Source organism: Malaclemys terrapin, chromosome 1, assembly GCF_027887155.1.
Source record: "Malaclemys terrapin pileata isolate rMalTer1 chromosome 1, rMalTer1.hap1, whole genome shotgun sequence".
NCBI lineage: Eukaryota > Metazoa > Chordata > Testudines > Emydidae > Malaclemys > Malaclemys terrapin.
This window is the reverse complement of record NC_071505.1, coordinates 28,240,910-28,261,118: the sequence shown is the minus strand read 5'-3', so window position 1 is coordinate 28,261,118 and position 20,209 is coordinate 28,240,910. Positions and strand designations below refer to the sequence as shown.

Below are 20,209 nucleotides of genomic sequence, written 5' to 3'. Positions count from 1 at the left end.
AACTCTGGGGAGATGGGAAACTGGGGCAGGAGCTGCAGAAATGCCTGAGACTAGTAGCTGGTGCTGCGACATGGGCACGTGTGCTCACAAACTGTTTCTTTTAAAAAACACAAAATGACCATGAAATGTGATATTTTATTTTTTCCACTGTTATTTTTTAACTTTGAGCACTTTGGCTGGTATTGAGAGCTTTCCATTCTCTCGTCAAGGACTCTACAGTACTGACTTGACAACTCTACTTTAATTATTGTGAATTCTAATTATTGTGAAAGCGCTTGGCGCTCTGGAAGGTTGCATGTAACTGTTATGAATCTAGATAAAAATACAGCTGCTGTTGCTCAACCTCAGCTTCCAGGTGTGTGCGTGTGTGTGGGAATTGCTCCCTTCTAATACTATATGGGGAAGACAGTATTCTGTAGCCTTTCATGTTTAGCTGTACTGCTGAATGATAGGTTTCAGAGTGGTAGCCATGTTAGTCTGTATCAGCAAAAACAATGAGGAATCCTTGTGGAACCGTAGAGACTAACAAATAGTTAGTTTGTTAGTCTCTAAGGTGCCACAAGGACTCCTTGTTGTTTTTGCTGAATGATAGAGTATAAAACAGAGCATTTGCATGTGTGTTGGCTGTAGAATGAGCTCAACTGAGCAAAAACTTCACGACATTTGAAAGTCTAGGATGTTTGTTTTACAGTGATTTCATTTAAGCATTTTGTGTGTTTGAACAAGATTTGTGCAAGTTTCTCAATGCTTGGAAATTTCTAAAGTAAATCTTCCACAGACTACAAAGCAAGTGCAAATTCTTTGTTTAGCAATGTACTGGAATATTTCAAGCACCTTAACGTGTTTTGGGTATGATGACCATTAAAATAATTTAGGTACTTACATTGTGATACTTGCTATTTTGCAATAAGAAAAACAACACTCTTCCTAGTCCCCTACATAAACTAAAATCAGCTTTAATAATTATTATTAGAGACCCCACCAAACAAGTGGTTGCAAGAGGAATTGCCAACATTTAAAAAATATATATATATTTTTTTCAAGTAGGGAACTGTACTTAGGTATATCTGACTCAGTCCTGAATGGGAAGCTGCCTCCTCCAGTTTTCTGCTTAGTATAAGCATAAATTATCATTTATACCAAGGTAGTCAATTATTTTTTGTCAAGGGACAAATTTCTTGGTAGAGTCAAGGTCCAGACTCTAGAGAAAATAATAATAAAAAACAACAATGATGATGATAGTAAGTAAATAAAAAGATTTTGGGGTCCGTTCAAAGGCATCTGGCGGTCCAGATTTGGCCTGCAGTCCATGTGTTAACTGCTCCTGTTATACACCTTCTAATAGCTCTAGCAGCAAAGATTCCTTTAGCCATTTTCAGAAGCCACAAGAGACTTGTCTTTAATTACCACATCTGCCCCAGATTACCCCAGATTGTGATGCACTTTACTTGCATGAGGAGTGTGTTACTTTCCAGATAGTCTCATTGACTTCAGTGAGCTGACTTGTGGTGTAAGGTACTACTCAACATAAGTAAGGGTATCACAATCTGGTGCAGTGATAACCAAGTCCTATTGGCCTCTTTTTCTCTGTCGTTTCTTTATATGATTTGCTTTGGAGTATGTGTAAAGTTTATCCAGGAGACATGCTGATTTCAAATAAAAGTTCAGTGATCAGCCATGGTAACTAAGAATGTTTCTACATATATCTGTCAATGACAAATGCATCCCATACCTTCCTTCAGGCAACAAAATAAAATTTATTGATGGCAAAGATTTTTTTTCTGTGAATGATAATTAGAAGTAATTAAAACTGTCAAACCGGCCCAGATTTAAATTCTAATCTAGGAGCTCATTCATCTCTATTTGTTAGCGGTGATAATCTTACATTGTATTCTCAGAACCGAAACAGAAGCATCTTTATACCCAGTACTGTATATAGAGTACGATCTCCTCATATGATTTAATATTTCATTTTAAAATGTTCAGTATTCTCAGTAAATTGTCTTCTCCCCCCACCACCATAGTATTATCTTTGGAGTGATGATGCTGTTGCTCAAGCAGATTATGATGCCTGAGCTGTTTATACAGGTGCCCTAAACAGACACGTGAGGAATTGAATGAGTAATAAAATCTTATGATAAATGCATAAAAGCAAGGAAATTGATCTAAGGTATTGCAGTGTCTCAACTTCAGCCTTTATTCTAGTCTATCAGAACAATCTGTAGCCTAGACTGATGTATGTGCTGTAGTACAACAACATACTTAAGTTTAGACTATACTAAGCTTTATTATATATCATACAGTTTTAATGTAGTGCTATGCATATTTAAGCTGGGCTATTTGTATGTTAAAATATCTCAAACAATTTTCTTAAAAATATTCTAAGTTAAAGGGAAATATGCTACCTTCTATGTTGACTTGTATCTGTGTGAAAAACACCATACACACCTATAGATTTGTAGACAATGAGAGCATATGAAGTACCAGAATCAACTGTTTCCTCCCTACTTCCTTTCACCCACTGGTCCCATACCTTGCTTAGGATTTAGAGATCAGTAATAATATTTAATACACACATTGACTATTCTCCCTTCTGGAGTTGGGAGGGGTTTCATTGAGTATGAATTTCTCATTGCACAGAATTACTTCCCTACAATTGTTCAATCTCCAAAAAGTAGTTTCCACAGACTTTTACTCAGGGAGATCAGTGTTGAGGGATGTTTGTGGCCAAATCCCACTTTCACGGGAAGTCATGGCAAAATTCCCATTGCCTTCAATTAGGGTAGCATTTGAATGGGTGAAAGATTTAATCATAAAGGAAAAGTAACCTTCAAGGCATCCAACCCCTCCCCCCACATTAAAATAAAATAAAATAAAATAGGTGGTAGGCGAAGAGAGCTATTTTCTGCTTTACAAGTGCACTTAGAGTCCATTCACGTAGACCCTACGTTTATATACTGTAACTAGTGTGTGTGTGTGTGTGCGCGCACAATTTTTAAATGGACTGCTTTCAGCATTCTTTTTGTTTGCAGTTTTCAAGTATTAAAACTTGTGCATGCAGTTGATTGTCATTTGTGTGCAAATGTTAGTACTTAAATAACTTTGCATGTGTTCTTTTCATGTGACAAAGGACACCGCATTTTCAAAAGCGGGTCAGGATGTCTTGATGAAAAGTGCTCTGGAAAATTGGGATGCCTTCCCTGTATGGCTTCTCTAAAGTAATCATACTTATAACTACAGTACAGTATTCCAGTCACCCATTTAAAGAAAGCCAAGCTAAGAAACCACATACATACATCTGGCTTCAGGATAACTATGCATATGTTCACAACAGGCCAACTTTGTCCTCCAGTTTTCATGTTGTATGCTTTCAGGAGAGATTGTAGCTTGTATACTTATTCTGCAATAGCACTGATATCGTCTTTGAAATGGCCCATACTAAGAGGCAACTGTATGTAAGAAGAATTAAATTCCCCTTTACTAAAACTAATATATTTGATCTATATGTGGAAGGAATGGGAGGAAAGGAGTTTTTGCCCTTATGGTTACTATTTTAGAACTTTATGTGGATGGGCTGGAAGTAGTCTCCAGTAAAGACGCATTTTATGTGAAATAGCCTTCAAGCTATCTTGTAAAAATTTTGTTTGCTGTAGACACCTAATGTATAATACGTTTATTGTCGGAAACTGGTTTGGTTGGCAATGTGAAAAAAATGCCAGCAGCCTAACTGTATTGAAATGGTTGTAGAATTCGTGAACATAATCCCTTCTCTTCCATAATCAAAGTATTATCATAATTAGAAATATATCTTGACTACTATAGGATACTGTAACAGGGTATTTCCTGGTGGTCTGTAAGTGTATCTATATCTAAGAACTTGATGGGTTTAGGGACTAGCAATATTTTTCAGAATAACATATATACACTTAAGAAATGTGATAACAATAAGGCTGGGCTAATGTAAGCTCCTTAGTATAGTTAATACAAATCTAGAGTCCAGTTTTAATGATCTTGAAAATTTAAAGTAAAGCAGCTGTTACAGTATATTTGGTGGGAGGAATAAAAGTTGGTGTTATCATAGAAATCAGATAAATGTTATATTTCAGGTCCAGAATAATCAAATTTTTCATTTGTGTGGAATATAGAATAATTTACTCATAGAAATATAGGTCTGGGAGGGACTTTGAGAGGTTATCTAGTCCAGCCCCCAGCACTGATGCAAGACCAAGAATACCTAGACCATTCCTGACAGGTATTTGTCTAACCAGTTATTAAAAATCTCTGATGATAGACATTCCATACTCTCCCTTGGTAAGCTATTCCAGTACTTATTTTCTAACTGTAAGGATAGTTATTTCCTAATTTCTAACGTAAATCTCCTTTGGTGCAGATTAAGCCCATTATTACTTATCCTACCTTCAGTCGACATGGAGCACAATTAATCACCATTCTCTTTATAACAGCCCTTAACATATTTTAAGACTAATATTAGGTCCTCCCTCAGTCATCTTTTCTCAAGACTAAACATGCCCAGTTTTTTAACCTTTCCACAGAGGTCAGGTTTTCTAAATTTTTTTCCATTATTGTTGTCCTCTGGACTCTCTCCAGTTAGCCCACATCTTTCCCTAAAGTGTGGTTCCCAGAACTGGCCAGAGTGCTCAAGCTGTGAGGCCTCCAGTGCCAAGTAGAATGGGACAATGTCTTACAAATGACACTCCTGTTATTACACCCCAGAATATTAGCCTTTTTTGCAGCTGCATCACACTGTTGACTCATACTCAGTTTCTGTTCCATCATAACCCCCAGATTCTTTTCAGCAATACTACTGCCTACCCAGTTAGTCTCTACAGTAACTCCTCAGTTAAAGTTGTTTCGTTGTTACATTGCTGATTAATTAGGGAACATGCTCATTTAAAGTTGTGCAATGCTCCACTCTTACGTTGTTTGGCTGCCTGGTTTCTCCACAGCTGGCAGCCTCCCTACGCCGCCCCCCCCAGCGCCTCCCGCCTGCTGGCAGACCTTGTGGATCAGCGCCTTCCTCCTCCTTCCCTCTCCTCCTGCCCATGACAATCAGCTGGCTTGCAGCATTTTGGAGGCAGGAGGGAAGGGGAAGGAGCGAGGACTTGGAGTGCAGGCTCCCCCTCCCTCCCCTGCCTCCCAAACGCGGCAAGCCAGCTGATTGCCCCAGGCAAGAAGGAGGGCGAGGACTCGGCGTACCTCCCACCTCCCTCCCCTGCCTCCTGAACGTGCCAATCAGCTGGCTTGCGGCGCTCGGGGGGGGGGGAGGGGAGGAGCCAGGACGCAGTGTGCAAAGTAAAAGGGGAGGAGGTGGGGGGGAAGAAGAGGTGGGTCAAGGGTGGGGGCTTGGGGGAAGGGGTGGAGTGGGAGGGCTGAGGGTTGAGCCCCCCGCCCCTAGTGCTTGCAGAGTATAGGAAGCTGCCCTGGAACCTAACCCCCTCCCATTTACATTAATTCTTATGGGGAAATTGGATTCGCTTAACATCATTTCACTTAAAGTCGCATTTTTCAGGAGCATAACTACAACGTTAAGTGAGGAGTTACTGTATTTGTATCTTTGTTTTCCTTCTTAAATTTAGTAGTTGGTGCGTGTCATTATTGAATTACATCTTTTTGATTTCAGACGAATTCTCCAATTTGTCAAGGTCGTTTTGAACTCTAATCCTGTCCTCCAAAGTGCTTGCAACCCCTCCCAGCTTAGTGTCAGAAGCAGATTTTATAAGCATACTCTCCACTCCCTTACCGAAGTCATGAATGAAAATATTGAATAGTATCAGACCCAGTACCGACCACTGCGGGCCCCCTCCAGATACGCCCTCTTAGTTTGACAGTGAACCATTGATAATTGTTTGAATATGGTCTTTCAACCAGTTCTACAGCTACCTAATCTACTTTATAGTAACTTAATCTAAACCATATTTCCCTAGTTTGTTCATAAGAATGCCATGTGAGACTGTCAAAAGCCTTACTAAAATCAGGATATAGCATATCTACCGCTCTCCCCTCCCATCCTCTCGGAGCTTACAAATTGATTGTTTAATAATTTGTTCCAGTATCTTTCCAGGTATTGACGTTAGCCTCATTGGTCTATAATTTCCCAAGCCCTCTTTTTTTCCCCCCTTTTAAAAGAAAGGTATAGTTCTCTGGGACCTGACCCATTACTAATTCTTCCTTTCTTTCCTTCACATTGGTAATACTATACTCTAGATTCAGAAATTTTGTCCTTTCCTATTTGGAACATTAAGAGATGGTATGGATTTACTCTCTGAATTAAGTAATCTGTCTACTTATTTGGCCTCCACCATAATATCTGAGCACCTTACAAAGGGTACGTCTACAGTACGAAATTATTCTATTTGAATTTTCGGAAGCGATTTTATACATTCGGTCTTATGTATCCCCACTAAAGCGCGTGAATTCGGCAGAGTGCGTCCACAGTACCGAGGCTAGCATCAAATGTCGGAGCGGTGCACTGTGGGTAGCTATCCCACAGTTCCCGCAGTCCCTGCTGCCCATTGGAATTCTGGGTTAAGCTCCCAGTGCATGATGGGGCAAAAACATTCTCCCAGGTGTTTCTGGGTGTGTGTCGTCAGTCGCTCCTCCCTCTGTGAAAGCTATGGCAGACAATTGTTTTGCGCCTTTTGGCGTGCAGACGCAATACTGCTTTCAGCAGACAGTGCAGTATGGTGCACCGCTTCTCTCCTGGTACTATGAATCCACCTCTCATTTCCTCTCGTCTTTCTATGTAATCTCTATAAGTATCTACTCATTCTCTTCCTCATCGATCGCTTTTGCTGCCAACTCTGCTCGGCCATCGTGAACCAAGCAGCACAGCTTCCGCCGCCAACTCTGCTTTCCCGCTCTTCTCACGTTACCGAGCTTCTCCATGTTGTCTGTCCTGGGCTCCCGCCTCCGTGAAAACTACAGAAGACAATAATTTCCCACCTTTTTTTGGCTATCATGAACCAAACAGCATCTATTCTGCTGCCACTCTGCTCTCCTACGTTTTGTGCCCCTTTTCCAGGATTACCTGTGAAGGCGCCATAGCGCGGCAAGCATGGAGCCCACTCAGATTTCCGCTGCAGTTTTGACCATTGTAAATACCTCGCGCATTATCCAGCAGTATGTGCAGTACCTGCAAAACCGGGCGAGGAAGTGACGACAGCTCGATTATTATACTGATGAGGACATGGACACAGATGTTCCTAGAAGCACGGCATGTGGCGATTGGGAGATCATGGTGGCGCTGGGCCAAGTTCATGCCATGGAACTCTGATTCTGGGCCCGGGAAACAAGCACAGACTGGTGGGACCGCATAGTGTTGCAGGTATGTGATGATTTCCAGTGGCTGCGAAACTCTGGTATGCGTAGGGCTACTTTCATGGAACTTTGTGACTTGCTGTCCCCTGCCCTGAAGCGCAAGGACACCAAAATGAGAGCAGCCCTCACAGTTGAGAAGCGAGTGGCCATAGCCCTGTGGAAGCTTGCAATGCCTGACAGCTACCGGTCAGTCGGGAATCAGTTTGGAGTGGGCAAATCTACTGTGGGGGCTACTATGCTGCAAGTAACCAGCGCAATCATTAACCGGCTGCTATCAAGTGACTCTGGGAAATGTGCAGACCATTGTGGATGGCTTTAATGCGCTGGGGTTCCCTAACTGCGGCGGGACGATAGATGGAACCCATATTTCTATCTTGGCCCTGGAACACCGGGGCGGCCAGTACGTAAACCGCAAGGGGTACTTTTCCATGGTGCTGCAAGCACTGGTGGATCACAAGGGATGTTTCACCAACATCAATGTGGTATGGCTGGGAAAGGTGCATGACGCTCGCATCTTCAGGAACTCTGGTCTGTTTGAACAGCTGCAGGAAGGGACCTACTTCCCAGACCAGAAAATTACTGTTGGGGATGTTGAAATGCCTATAGTTATCCTTGGGGACCCAGCCTACCCCTTAATGCCGTGGCTCATGAAGCCATACACAGGCACCCTGGACAGTAGTAAGGAGCAGTTCAACTATAGGCTGAGCAAGTGCAGAATGGTGATAGAATGTGCTTTTGGACGTTTGAAAGCGCGCTGGCGCAGTTTACTGACTCGGTTAGATCTCAGCACAATCTATATTCCAATTGTAATTGCTGCTTGTTGTGTGCTCCGTAATATCTGTGAGAGTAAGGAGGGGGGGACTTTTATGGCGGGGTGGAAGGTTGAGGCAACTCGCCTGGCGGCCAATTTCGCACAGCCAGACAACAGGCCGATTAGAAGAGTGCAGCAGGGCGTGCTGCGCATCAGAGAAGCTTGGAAAGCCAGTTTCATGACTGGCCAGGCTATGGTATGACAGTTGTGTTTGTTTCTCTTGAAGTTACCCGCCCCCTATATATATGAAATGAAATAAAGTCACAATTGTTTAAAAACCATTCTTTATTATTTGTTGCACAACACATTGAGAGAAATCAGAAGGTAGACCGTGGAATGGGGGTATTGGGTTAGGGGGGTGGAGGAGGAGGGAAGGACAAGTCCAGAAACCAAATCAAAAGACCGGGCCTCCTCTCTTGCTAATGGTGCTGGACCACTGAACACCGAGGATGAGGTGCTGGGCGCCAGGTCGACAGGCTCAGGGTCCGAGTATGGCCATAAGGCCACCTCCATCAGGAGCACACTAAGGCCTGGTCTACACTACGGGTTTAGGTCGACTTTAGCAGCGTTAAACCGAATTAAGCCTGGACACGTCCACACAACGAGGCCCTTTCTTTCGAATTAAAGGGCCCTTTAAACCGGTTTCTTTACACCACCTCCGACGAGGGGATTAGCGATAAAACCGGCCTTTGCGGGTCGGAATTGGGGTAGTGTGGACGGAATTCGATGTTATTGGCCTCCGGGAGCTATCCCACAGTGCTTCATTGTGACCGCTCTGGACAGCGCTCTCAACTCAGATGCACTGACCAGGTAGACAGGAAAAGACCCGCGAAGGTTTGAATTTCATTTCCTGTTTGCCCAGCGTGGAGAGCACAGGTGACCACGCAGAGCTCATCAGCACAGGTAACCGTCATGGAGTCCTCCCAGGATCGCAAAAGAGCTCCAGCATGGACCGAACGGGAGGTACGAGATCTGCTCGCCATATGGGGAGATGAAGCAGTGATAGCTGAACTCCGTAGCAGTAAAAGAAATGGAAAAGTATTAGAAAAGATCTCCAAGGCCATGAAGGACCGAGGCCATAACAGGGACACACAGCAGTGCCGCGTGAAAATTAAGGAGCTAAGGCAAGCCTACCACAAAGCCAGAGAAGCAAACGGAAGGTCCGGGGCAGAGCCGCAAACTTGCCGCTACTACGCGGAGCTGCATGCGATCCTAGGGGGTGCAGCCACCACTACCCCAACCGTGTGCTATGACTCTCTCACTGGAGAAACACACAGGGAAGACGGTTCGGGGAACGAGGAAGATGACGATGGAGGTACTGTAGGTAGCTCACAGCAGCAAGGAAGCGGAGAAACCGGTTTCCCCAACAGCCAGGATATGTTTGTGACCCTGGACCTGGAACCAGTAACCCCCGAACTCACCCAAGACCCTCAGGGCACACAGGAGACCTCTGGTGAGTGTAACTTTGTAAATATTTGTAAACATTACAAAAAAAAAGCAAGCAAGTCTGTTAACGTGTATGGGGATGGGGCGGAAATCCTCCAGGGACATCTCCAGAAAGCTCTCCTGGTTGAAATGGGGTGATTTTATTAAGGGGGACATTCAGAGGCGCCCGTTCCTGCTCTTCTGACCAGAAATGTTCCCCGCTGTTAACCACGCGGTGGGGGGGAGGGGTGAAGTGATCATCCCAGAGAATCGTGTGTGTGTGTGTGGGGGGGGGTGGTTTACTTGTGTTTGTGCCGCATGTTAACCGGGAAACCGCAGCCCCCTCCTTTTACATTGAAACCCCATTTTAAATGGACAACCCAATTCATCCTTGATATGGGAAATGCGCTGCTGTTTGCAACCTTTCCCGCATGTTAAGAAGGTTAAAAAAGCCAAAACACTGTGGCCTACGATGGCTGCCTGCAAGCCGAAATATGCGACCTTGTAATGAAAGAGTGTACCCATTGTTCCCTAAAATGTGTCCTTTTTAACCACCTCTCCCTTCTCCTCCACCAGCTGCAAATGTTTCTCCTTCGCAGAGGCTCGTGAACATTAGAAAGAGAAAACGTAAGACGAGGGACGAGATGTTCACGGAGCTGCAGATGTCCGCCCAGGCTGATAGAGCACAGCAGAATGCGTGGAGGCAGTCAATGACGGAGATGAGAAAAGCCCAATATGAACGAGAGGAGAGGTGGCGGGCTGAATCGCGGGAAGAACAGAGCAAGTGGCGGGCTGAAGACGATAGGTGGCGTCAGCTTGCAGACAGACGGCAAGAGGCAATGCTCCGTCTGCTGGAGCATCAAAGTGATATGCTCGAGCGTATGGTTGAGTTGCAGGAAAGGCAGCAGGAGCAGAGACCGCCGCTACAGCCCCTGTGTAACCAACAGCCCTCCTCCCCAAGTTCCATAGCCTCCTCACCCAGACGCCCAAGAACACGGTGGGGGGGCCTCCGTCCACCCAGTCACTCCACCCCAGATGATCGCCAAAGCATCAGAAGGCTGGCCTTCAATAAGAGTTAAAGTTTTAAAATGCAGTGTGTCCTTTTCCATCCCTCCTCCCCCACCCATCCCAGGCTACCTTGGCAATTATCCCCCTACCTCTGTAAGGAACTAATAAAGAATGCATGAATGTGAAAAAACAATGACTTTATTGCCTCTGCAAGGGGGAGGGGAGGGTGGGGTGGGGTGGTTGGTTTACAGGGAAGTAGAGTGAACCGGGTCGGGGGGGGGGGGGGTTGGAGGGTTCATCAAGGAGAAACAAACAGAAGTTTCACACAGTAGCCTGGCCAGTCACAAAACTCGTTTTCAAAGCTTCTCTGATGCGCACCGCGCCCTGCTGTGCTCCTCTAACCGCCCTGGTGTCTGGCTGCGCGTAATCAGCGGCCAGGCGAGTTGCCTCAACCTCCCACCCCGCCATAAAGGTCTCCCCCTTACTCTCACAGATATTGTGGAGCGCACAGCAAGCAGCAATAACAATAGGGATATTCTTTTCGCTGAGGTCTGAGCGAGTCAGTAAGCTGCGCCAGCGCGCTTTTAAACGTCCAAATGCACATTCCACCACCATTCGGCACTTGCTCAGCCTGTAGTTGAACAGGTCCTGACTCCTGTCCAGGCTGCCTGTGTACGGCTTCATGAGCCATGGCATTAAGGGGTAGGCTGGGTCCCCAAGGATCACGATAGGCATTTCAACATCCCCAATGGTCACTTTCTGGTCCGGGAAGAAAGTCCCTTCCTCCAGCTTTCGAAACAGAGCAGAGTTCCTGAAGACGCGAGCATCATGTACCTTTCCCGGCCATCCCACGTTGATGTTGGTGAAACGTCCCTTGTGATCCACCAGGGCTTGCAGCAGCATTGAAAAGTACCCCTTGCGGTTTACGTAGTCGGTGGCTTGGTGCTCCGGTGACAAGATAGGGATATGGGTTCCGTCTATGGCCCCGCCACAGTTTGGGAATCCCATTTCAGCAAAACCATCCACTATTGACTGCACGTTGCCCAGAGTCACTACCCTTGCTATCACCAGGTCTTTCATTGCCCTGGCAAATTGGATCACAGCAGCCCCCACCGTAGATTTGCCCACTCCAAATTGATTCCCGACTGACCGGTAGCTGTCTGGCGTTGCAAGCTTCCACAGGGCTATCGCCACTCGCTTCTCAACTGTGAGGGCTGCTCTCATCTTGGTATTCTGGCGCTTCAGGGCAGGGGAAAGCAAGTCACAAAGTTCCATGAAAGTGGCCTTACGCATGCGAAAGTTTCGCAGCCACTGGGAATCGTCCCATACCTGCAGCACGATGCGATCCCACCAGTCTGTGCTTGTTTCCCGGGCCCAGAATCGGCGTTCCACGGTATCAACCTGCCCCAGTGACACCATGATTTCCACATTGCTGGGGCCTGTGCCTTGTGAGAGGTCTATGGCCATGTCAATTTCCTCATCACTCTCGTCGCCGTGCTGCAATCGCCTCCTCGCCTGGTCCGGGTTTCGCCTTGGCATGTTCTGGCTCTGCATATACTCCAGGACAATGCGCGTGGTGTTCATAGTGCTCATAATTGCCGCGGTGATCTGAGCGGGCTCCATGATCCCAGTGCTAGCTATGGCGCCTGGTCAGAAAAAAGGCGCGAAAGTAGTATCTGATGGACCAGGAGAAGGAGGGCGGGAGGGAGGGAGGGAGGGAGGGAGGGCCAAGTGACGACATGGCGTACAGGTACAGGAACAGGGAGAAACACAAACAACTGTCACACAGAATGGTCCCCCCAAAGATTAAACTGGAAACCCTGGGCTTAGCAGGCCGTTGATTTCACGGAGGAAGGGGAAGCAAATGAACACAGAATAAATCTATTTTTTACATCTTAAGGTGGCAGCCGACGCTGCAGCATGAGTGACAGCCATACCAGTATGATGATGATGGGTACCAATCATAATATACCATCATCTGCCAAAAGGCAAGGGGCTGCTGCTGTGTAGCAATGCAGCCCCATGTCTGCCAGCCCCACGTCCGCCAGCACCCAGCATCGCCCTCGGCCTCTTCTGGGTGCTTAGCAGACAATATTGGGCAATTGGCAGAAAATAGTACATTATGACTGGTAACCGTCATCATCGAGACAGTAGCATGTCTGCCCAGGTGGCCATGATTGACAGCCACTCCAGTACGACGACGACGGGTACCAGTCATAATATACCATCGCCTGGAAGGGGCTGGTGCAATGCAGCCCTACGGCTGCCAGCCCCACGGCTATCACTCATGCTACACCGTCTACTGCCAAAAGGCAGTTAGCAGCTGCTGCTGTGTAGCAATGCAGTCCCACGTCTGCCGGCACCCAGAGGACATATGGTGACGGTGAGCTCAGCTGTGCTGAGCGGGCTCCATGTTGTCTGCACAGGTAACCCAGGTAACCCAGGTAAAAAGGCGCGAATCTATTGTCTGCCGTTGCTGTGACGGGGGAGGGAGGGGCCTGACGACATGTACCCAGAACCGCCCGCGACACTGTTTTGCATCATCCGGGCATTGGGATCTCAACCCAGAATTCAAAGAAAAGGCGTGAACCGCTTCGCGGCTCGAGCTGTGGCGCAAACGTAGTATCTGACGGCCTAGGGGAAGGAGGGAGGGGGGCCGAGTGACGACATGGCGTACAGGCACAGGGAATTAAAATAAAGAACGGTGGCTGTGCATCAGGGAGAGACACAAACAACTGTCACAGACTGGTCCCCCCCAAAGATTAAACTGAAAACCCTGGGTTTAGCAGGCCGTTGATTTGACGGAGGGAGGGGGAAGCAAATGAATACAGAGAAAATCTATTTTTTACATCTTAAGACGACGGTGCAGCGTGACTGATAGCCCTCGGCATCTTTCTGGGTGCTTGGCAGCAAATACGGGGCGGTGTATGACGATGGTCTTCAGGCCTATTGCACGAGCTGCTGCTCAGGGAAGACTCTGCTAATGTGCGATGACCCGACTTGTAATAGGCCGGCTAACAGTCATAATACACCATTTACTGCCAAAAGGCAAGCCCCACGGCTGCCAGCACCCAGATCGCCGATGAAGGCTACCAGTCTACTGCACCGTCTACCGCCAAAAGGCAGTTAGCAGCTGCTGCTGTGTAGCAATGCAGTCCCACGTCTGCCGGCACCAAGAGGATATATGGTGACGGTGAGCTCAGCTGTGCTGAGCGGGCTCCATGTTGTCTGCACAGGTAACCCAGGTAACTAACCCAGATAAAAGGGCGCGAATCTATTGTCTGCCGTTGCTGTGACGGGGGAGGGAGGGGCCTGACGACATGTACCCAGAACCGCCCGCGACACTGTTTTGCATCATCCGGGCATTGGGATCTCAACCCAGAATTCCAAGGGGCGGCGGAGACTGCGGGAACTGTGGGATAGCTGTGGGATAGCTACCCATAGTGCAATGCTCCGGAAGTCGACGCTAGCCTCGTACTGTGGACGCGGTCTGCCGACTAGAGCACCTAGAGCATTTTATTGTGTGGACATACACAATCGGCTGTATACAACCGATTTCAATAAAACCGGCTTCTATAAATTCGAACTAATTTCGTAGTGTAGACATACCCTTAGTCTCTGCTCTCTGTCCTTAAGAGTCCTGGGATGGAACCCCTTGCAGATACTGCACCGGTCTCTTTGGTGGCTCTCCCTGAGGCACCTCAAGCAGGAAGAGTGTGGATCACTCTTCGGCATAAACTTCCCTCAGTCCACGCAGAGTTTAAACCCTGGGGACCCGGGCATGCCCCAGGACGGGGCGACGATTACATTGGGGGGAAGCCCCCGAACAGCTATTAACTAGTTTACAACTAACACTAACTCTGAACTATGAGTAAAAAAACGAACTATATACACTTAATAGAGACACTGCTAGGCTTGCTACAAGAGTGAGCAAAGTTCCAGCTAGCTGTCATCGGCAGTAAGAAGGAACTGAGGGGGTGGAGGGTTGGCGGGCCCCTATATAGGCGCCACTCCAGGGGGCACACAGGCCGTCCCTACGGCGCTGCTAGGGGAAAATCTTCTGGCTGGCGTGCACGCGGTGCGCACACGCCGGCTTGGAATGGACATGAACAACACATCTCGAAGAACAACAGTTATAAAAAGGTGAATAACCGTTTTTTCGCATATGCCAGCTTTCTGCTGCTTGTGCAATCCTCTGGGGTTGAGTGTGTGGGTCCCTGTAGCTCCCCCCCCCCCCGTGTTCTTGGGCATCTGGGTGAGGAGGCTATGGAACTTGGGGAGGAGGGAGGGCGGTTATACAGGGGCTGCAGCGGCAGTCTGTGGTCTTGCTGCCTTTCCTGCATTAGATCCACCATACAGCGGAGCCTGTCAGTTTGCTCCCCCATGAGCTTGACCATAGTATCCTGCCTGCTTTCATCGCATGCGTCCCTCCTCTCTTCATATTCATTTAACGCTTTACAGGACTCCGCAATTGTTTGCCTCCACGCATTCAGCTGGGCCTTATCAGTGTGGGAGGACTTCATGAGTTCGGCGAACATGTCATCCCTAGTTAGTTTTTTCCTTCTAATCTGGACCAGCCTCTGGGACGGAGTAGATAGGGGCCGCGTTGAAACATTCGCACCTGCAGGAGGGGAAAAAGGGAGGGTAGTATTTTAAAAGATACATTTTAGGGAACAAAGGGGATACTTTTCTCAGTGAAACTGGCAATTCATAGTACACAGCACATGTTCTTTCTGTACAAGGTTGCATTTTGCCTCTTATACTGAAGGGCCTGCCACTCTGGTGTGAGTAAGCCATCGCACTCGGCCGGGCAACAGAAATCAGCTTGCAGGCAGCCATGGTAAGCCCTAGGGGCATGCAGGGTTCTGCTTCTTCCTCATTCATTTCAATGCTTTCAAACTGCCGGGCCCCCTTTCCCATAGCAAGCAATGCCTGGTGGGTTTGTTACATAAAAGGAGGGCCTGTGGGCTCTCTGGGATGATTGCTTCACATGCACCCACCACGTGGCTCCGATGAGCCTCTGAGCAGGGATGAGTCCTTTAAATGTGAAAATCTCAGCACGGCTGGGTTTCTCTCCACCCCACACCACGTGTCTCTGATCGGGCTCTCACTCATCAGAAGTGCCTTCTCCAGGGTCATGGTCCGGGAGCCCGCCTTGGGAGTGGGGGGAGGCTATTGGCTCCAGCTTTAAGAATAGTTCCTGGCTAGGGGGGGAAACGGATTTCCCCACTTGCCGCCTGTGCACTGTCCTCCTCCTCTTTGTCCTCCAATGACTCTTCCTCCTCACTCCGTGCAACTCCCCCCTTGCAGGTGTCCTCTGACAGTGGTGGTGTCACCTCCCATAATTGCATGCCGCTCACGGTAGAAGCGGCATGTATGGGGCTGTGACCCAGAGCAGCCGTTAGCTTCCCTGGCTTTTTGGTACACTTGCCTGAGCTCCTTGATTTTTGTACGACGCTGCTGTGTGTCCCTGGAGTAGCCTCTTTCCATCATGGCCCTGGAGATATTAGTGTATGTATTTGCAGGGTTTTTTTTGTTTGTTTGTTTTTGGAATGTAGTTCTGCAATAACAGATTTGTCTCCCCAACATGCAATGAGATCCAGTACCTTCCGTTCGGACCATGCTGGAGCTCGTCTGCGAATCCGGGACTGCGTGGTCTCTTGTGATGGTGGACTCTGCATGGTTGCCTCTGATGGTGGACTGTGTTGATGGTCACCTGTGCTGATGATGACCAAACAGGAAATGAAATTCAAAAGTTCCCGGGGCTTTTACTGCCTACCTGGCTAGTGCATCGGAGTTGAGAGTGTTGTCCAGAGCAGTCACAAGGGAGCATTCTGGGATAGCTCCTGGAGGCCAATAATGTACTGTGGATGCAATTCGACCTGTAACCCGGCACTGCGATCTCGATTTTTAGCTCTATTCTGCTTGCCAAGGTGGAGTACAGAAATCTGATTAAAGAGCCCTTTTAATCAAAAAACGGTTTGGTCGTGTGAACGGAATCAGTTTTATTTCGAATTAACTCGACTAATTCCGAAATAACCGCGTACTGTAGACCGGGCCAAAGACTCACTAATTTATCTTCACAGGCCAGTACCCTATTAGGTTAGGAAGTGCTTGACTAAGGTCATACAAGAAGTCGAGGCCAGATCTAGGAATTTAATTGAGGTCTCCTGGGTCTGCTCCATGTCTTACAGTAAGACCCATCTTTCCTTTTGAAAATGCAGGAAATGGATTTATTTTGTCACCTTTTATTTTTTTGAGCTCACTACATGTTTGTGCTTAAATTTCTCTTTCTTCAACCTGATATTAATAAAGGACATCTGCCAAGTTCAGTGCTTTAGTGTTAATAAATAATTCAGCCTGAGTGGAAAAGTAAGGTCACACCCTTCCACTTAATTTTTCCTTCTGACAAACTCAGTGGTGTATAGGCAACATGACAAGTGTGTGTGTGTGTGTGTGTGTACACATATATAATTTTATTTCCAGCTCACATACGGTGCCTGTTTAAATTACTGTAGGCCCTCAACAATACTGTGCATAATTTAAAAAAGTGTGAATTTAATTATCCAAAAATGATAGTAAAGCTCTGAAGCATTTTCTAGTGTGTCAAAAGATAGAATCTGCCCATCTCTGAGTAAATAGCCTAGAAATTTATCAAACACAGGCTTTCTTGGGCCAAAGAGGGAACTGAATTTCCTGGAGCCTGCCCTTCTTCCAGATGTACATATATAAAGGCCATTGGCTCCAACAGTCCAGTTGACATCAACTGGCAAGATAAAGTAAGGGGAGAGGTACTTTCTAAAATACCCAGGAACTAAGTCTTACAGGGATTCATACATCAAAATCCAACATTCTGAATTGCACAAACTGGCTATAGAAATTTAGGTACAGTACATTGTGGTTGTATCTTACTAAAAAACTCTTATGACTCAGCATATCATAATCTATTGTTTGGTGTGCTGACTGGGTGGTAATTACTTTCTCTAAGAAACATATCTTCTGTATGTCAATCCTATGGTCCATTAACTACTGTATTCAAAGTCTCCTGTGGATAGGTCCATTTCCCCTTTTCTTCTGACCCTTTTTATTAGTGATCTCATTTGCATCACTTTATATTTAGTTGCATGGGAGGAGGAAATGGCTGTGTACCATGAGCCAGGGATTGGAGTTGGTGAGATAGACTTTTTGCTGAGAGAGATGAGCAAAGGAGAGTGAAGTTATGGGATCTAATAATTGAGACTACAGAAGTGAGTGAGCTAAACAGCTTTAATAAATTAAAATTGTGCAGTGAAATAGTTTAAATACACTATTCAGGGTAGTCATGATGATATCTGTAGATACAGACTTCCCGGTTATTCCTTCTAAGTAAGGTTATTGTCAAAGAAGAAATTCAGCATTTTATATTGTTAAATACTACTCTTGTATCTGAACACTGTCTTCTGAGAACATCCTTGTTTGACAATAACTTGGTGTAAAGAAGATATAAAGATATTTTGCATCATCTCAAAAAAAAAAAAAAAAAAGCTGAACCTAATGTCCAATGTTCAAAACATACCTAGACAGTTCTCTGAATTCTGTGAATGTTGGCTCTATAGCAGGAGGACCTGTTTGTGGTTAAGGTAATTTGGTTGTGGCATAGCAACCCTCCAACACCCTACAGTGAACCTGCTTTGAGAAAGAAGGGAAATCTGCTCCTTTACATTTTTACTGTGTTTGTTCTGTACCATGTAGACTTAGCACATCTCCCCCACCTATGCCATGATTCCCTAGGGATGGTGTAATTGTGTCTATAGCTTCAAAGTGGAAACATTCTTAAATGATAAGAGTGTCGGAGAAAAACTGAGTTCTCACTATTTGTTTAGGTATAGCAAGTCAGATGTTTTATTAACTCTCACATGTGCAGAGGGAGAGAGGTAAACAGGTCTCTCACTGATAACTAATTACAGCAAGCATTTATACCTTTCATTACAAAAATAATGAGGGACAGCAGCATTTTTGTTTATACATAGGCCATCTTGATATCTCATTTCCTCAGTTGTTTTGACTCTTGCCAACATACAATTATTTTCTATACCTTATCTACCCAAGGTCTTCTACACTTTATCTATGCTGAGGTCATCATAACTTCTTACACAGCTCTTTCTCACCCGCCTCACACAATCCTCGCTTCTACAAATCTCGCGTTATCAGGGTTACAGTTAGCCTGACTCTTGCTAACAAACGTCATGCATTACAGTTCCCTTCTGTCAGTTCTTTTCTCTGCTTCCACAACCCCCCCTTTTGTACTTCTAGTACAACAAACATTCTCAAATCTCTATTTGCATCAAGTCCTGGACTTCTGATTCTAAATCAGATGCTTCAACCTTAGGGGTTTTGATTGGATGCAATGACAATGCATGATTAGCATGAACATGAAAGGTATTACTATTATTACGTCTTTTACAACAACAATAACATAATCCTAAGCTAACTAATAACAATACAAGCAATAACATTCCCATAGCAATACTATAATGGGGTTGTTGTACAGCCTTTGTCATAAAGCACAATACATCATATTTAGTACATAAGGTAGCTACTCTATAAGCAGTGTGAAAGGCATACTTTTCTACTTGATATACATTTTGAAGCATGTGAATTTGCCCTTGTACCTCAGAGATTTTCTGAATCTCAGGTAACAATGAAAGCAAATTTTGAAATCTATCAGATAGTAAGCTAGTCCAATTAAAGGGTATCTGGAACCTAAGGGCTACTTGAAAAACTCTATCTGCAGGCCAATAAATGATATGATTGCCTGCAGTGGTAGTGAGATTAAAATGTATGTCTTGCAATGTAGTGGCTTTAACATACACACAGCTATCATTAGCTTAAAAAAATAAGTGTCCTGTCAGGGTAGTTCCTTGTCCCCTACCCTCCCAGCAAATGTAGTCATGAAGAGTAACAACTTCTCCTGGCTTCAGTTTACGGATACACTGAAGCTGTGGGGGTTGTAACGGCCAAAATGTCCATTGTCTCCCTAACCCCACCCAAATGTCAGATGTAATCCCAGGAGCACTGACTAAAAATCGATTGGGCATACCAGGAGGTCTAATTTCCCAGATGTCTCGGTGAATTACCCAATCCCACATGCATCCTCCCCATGGACCCGGCAGGATTCGGTATGTGGGAGCCCACACCCCCTGAACCGGTCCATATGCTTGGAAGGAGCACTGAGAACGTCCACACTTCCACCCAGAAAGTTTCCAAGTATGTCTCCATGGCCACAGATCAGATGGTACTCCTAACGTGTCTGTAAGGGCAGTGGGCCAAGCCTGGTGCTCTAGATCATTCCGAATGGCCATTAGCTGGTCATTCAAGAAATCCTGAATCTCTGAGCATGCTAGATCCCACTGCAATGCCTTCCCAGCCTCAGTGATATTCAATACCATCTCTGTCAGCAACTTCTGGGTCATTGAACTAAGGGCAGAAATAACATGTAACTCACCAACTCCAGCCTGTACCTGGGTTAGTTGTGCTCCAGAAACAAGGCCTATGGCCTTCTCTAGTTGGCCCAATTTCTCATCATGTTCCTGGTTCTTAAAAATATTCCAGACTGCTACTGCATTATTGGCCCCATCCCACAGGGAT

At 46.0% G+C, this 20,209-nt stretch overlaps 1 protein-coding gene across 1 annotated transcript in view; it reads left to right on the top strand.

The window, feature by feature from the left end:
* COG5 (component of oligomeric golgi complex 5) overlaps positions 1-20,209 on the top strand; it is a 329,906-nt gene that overhangs the window by 63,816 nt on the left and 245,881 nt on the right. The window lies entirely within an intron of this gene.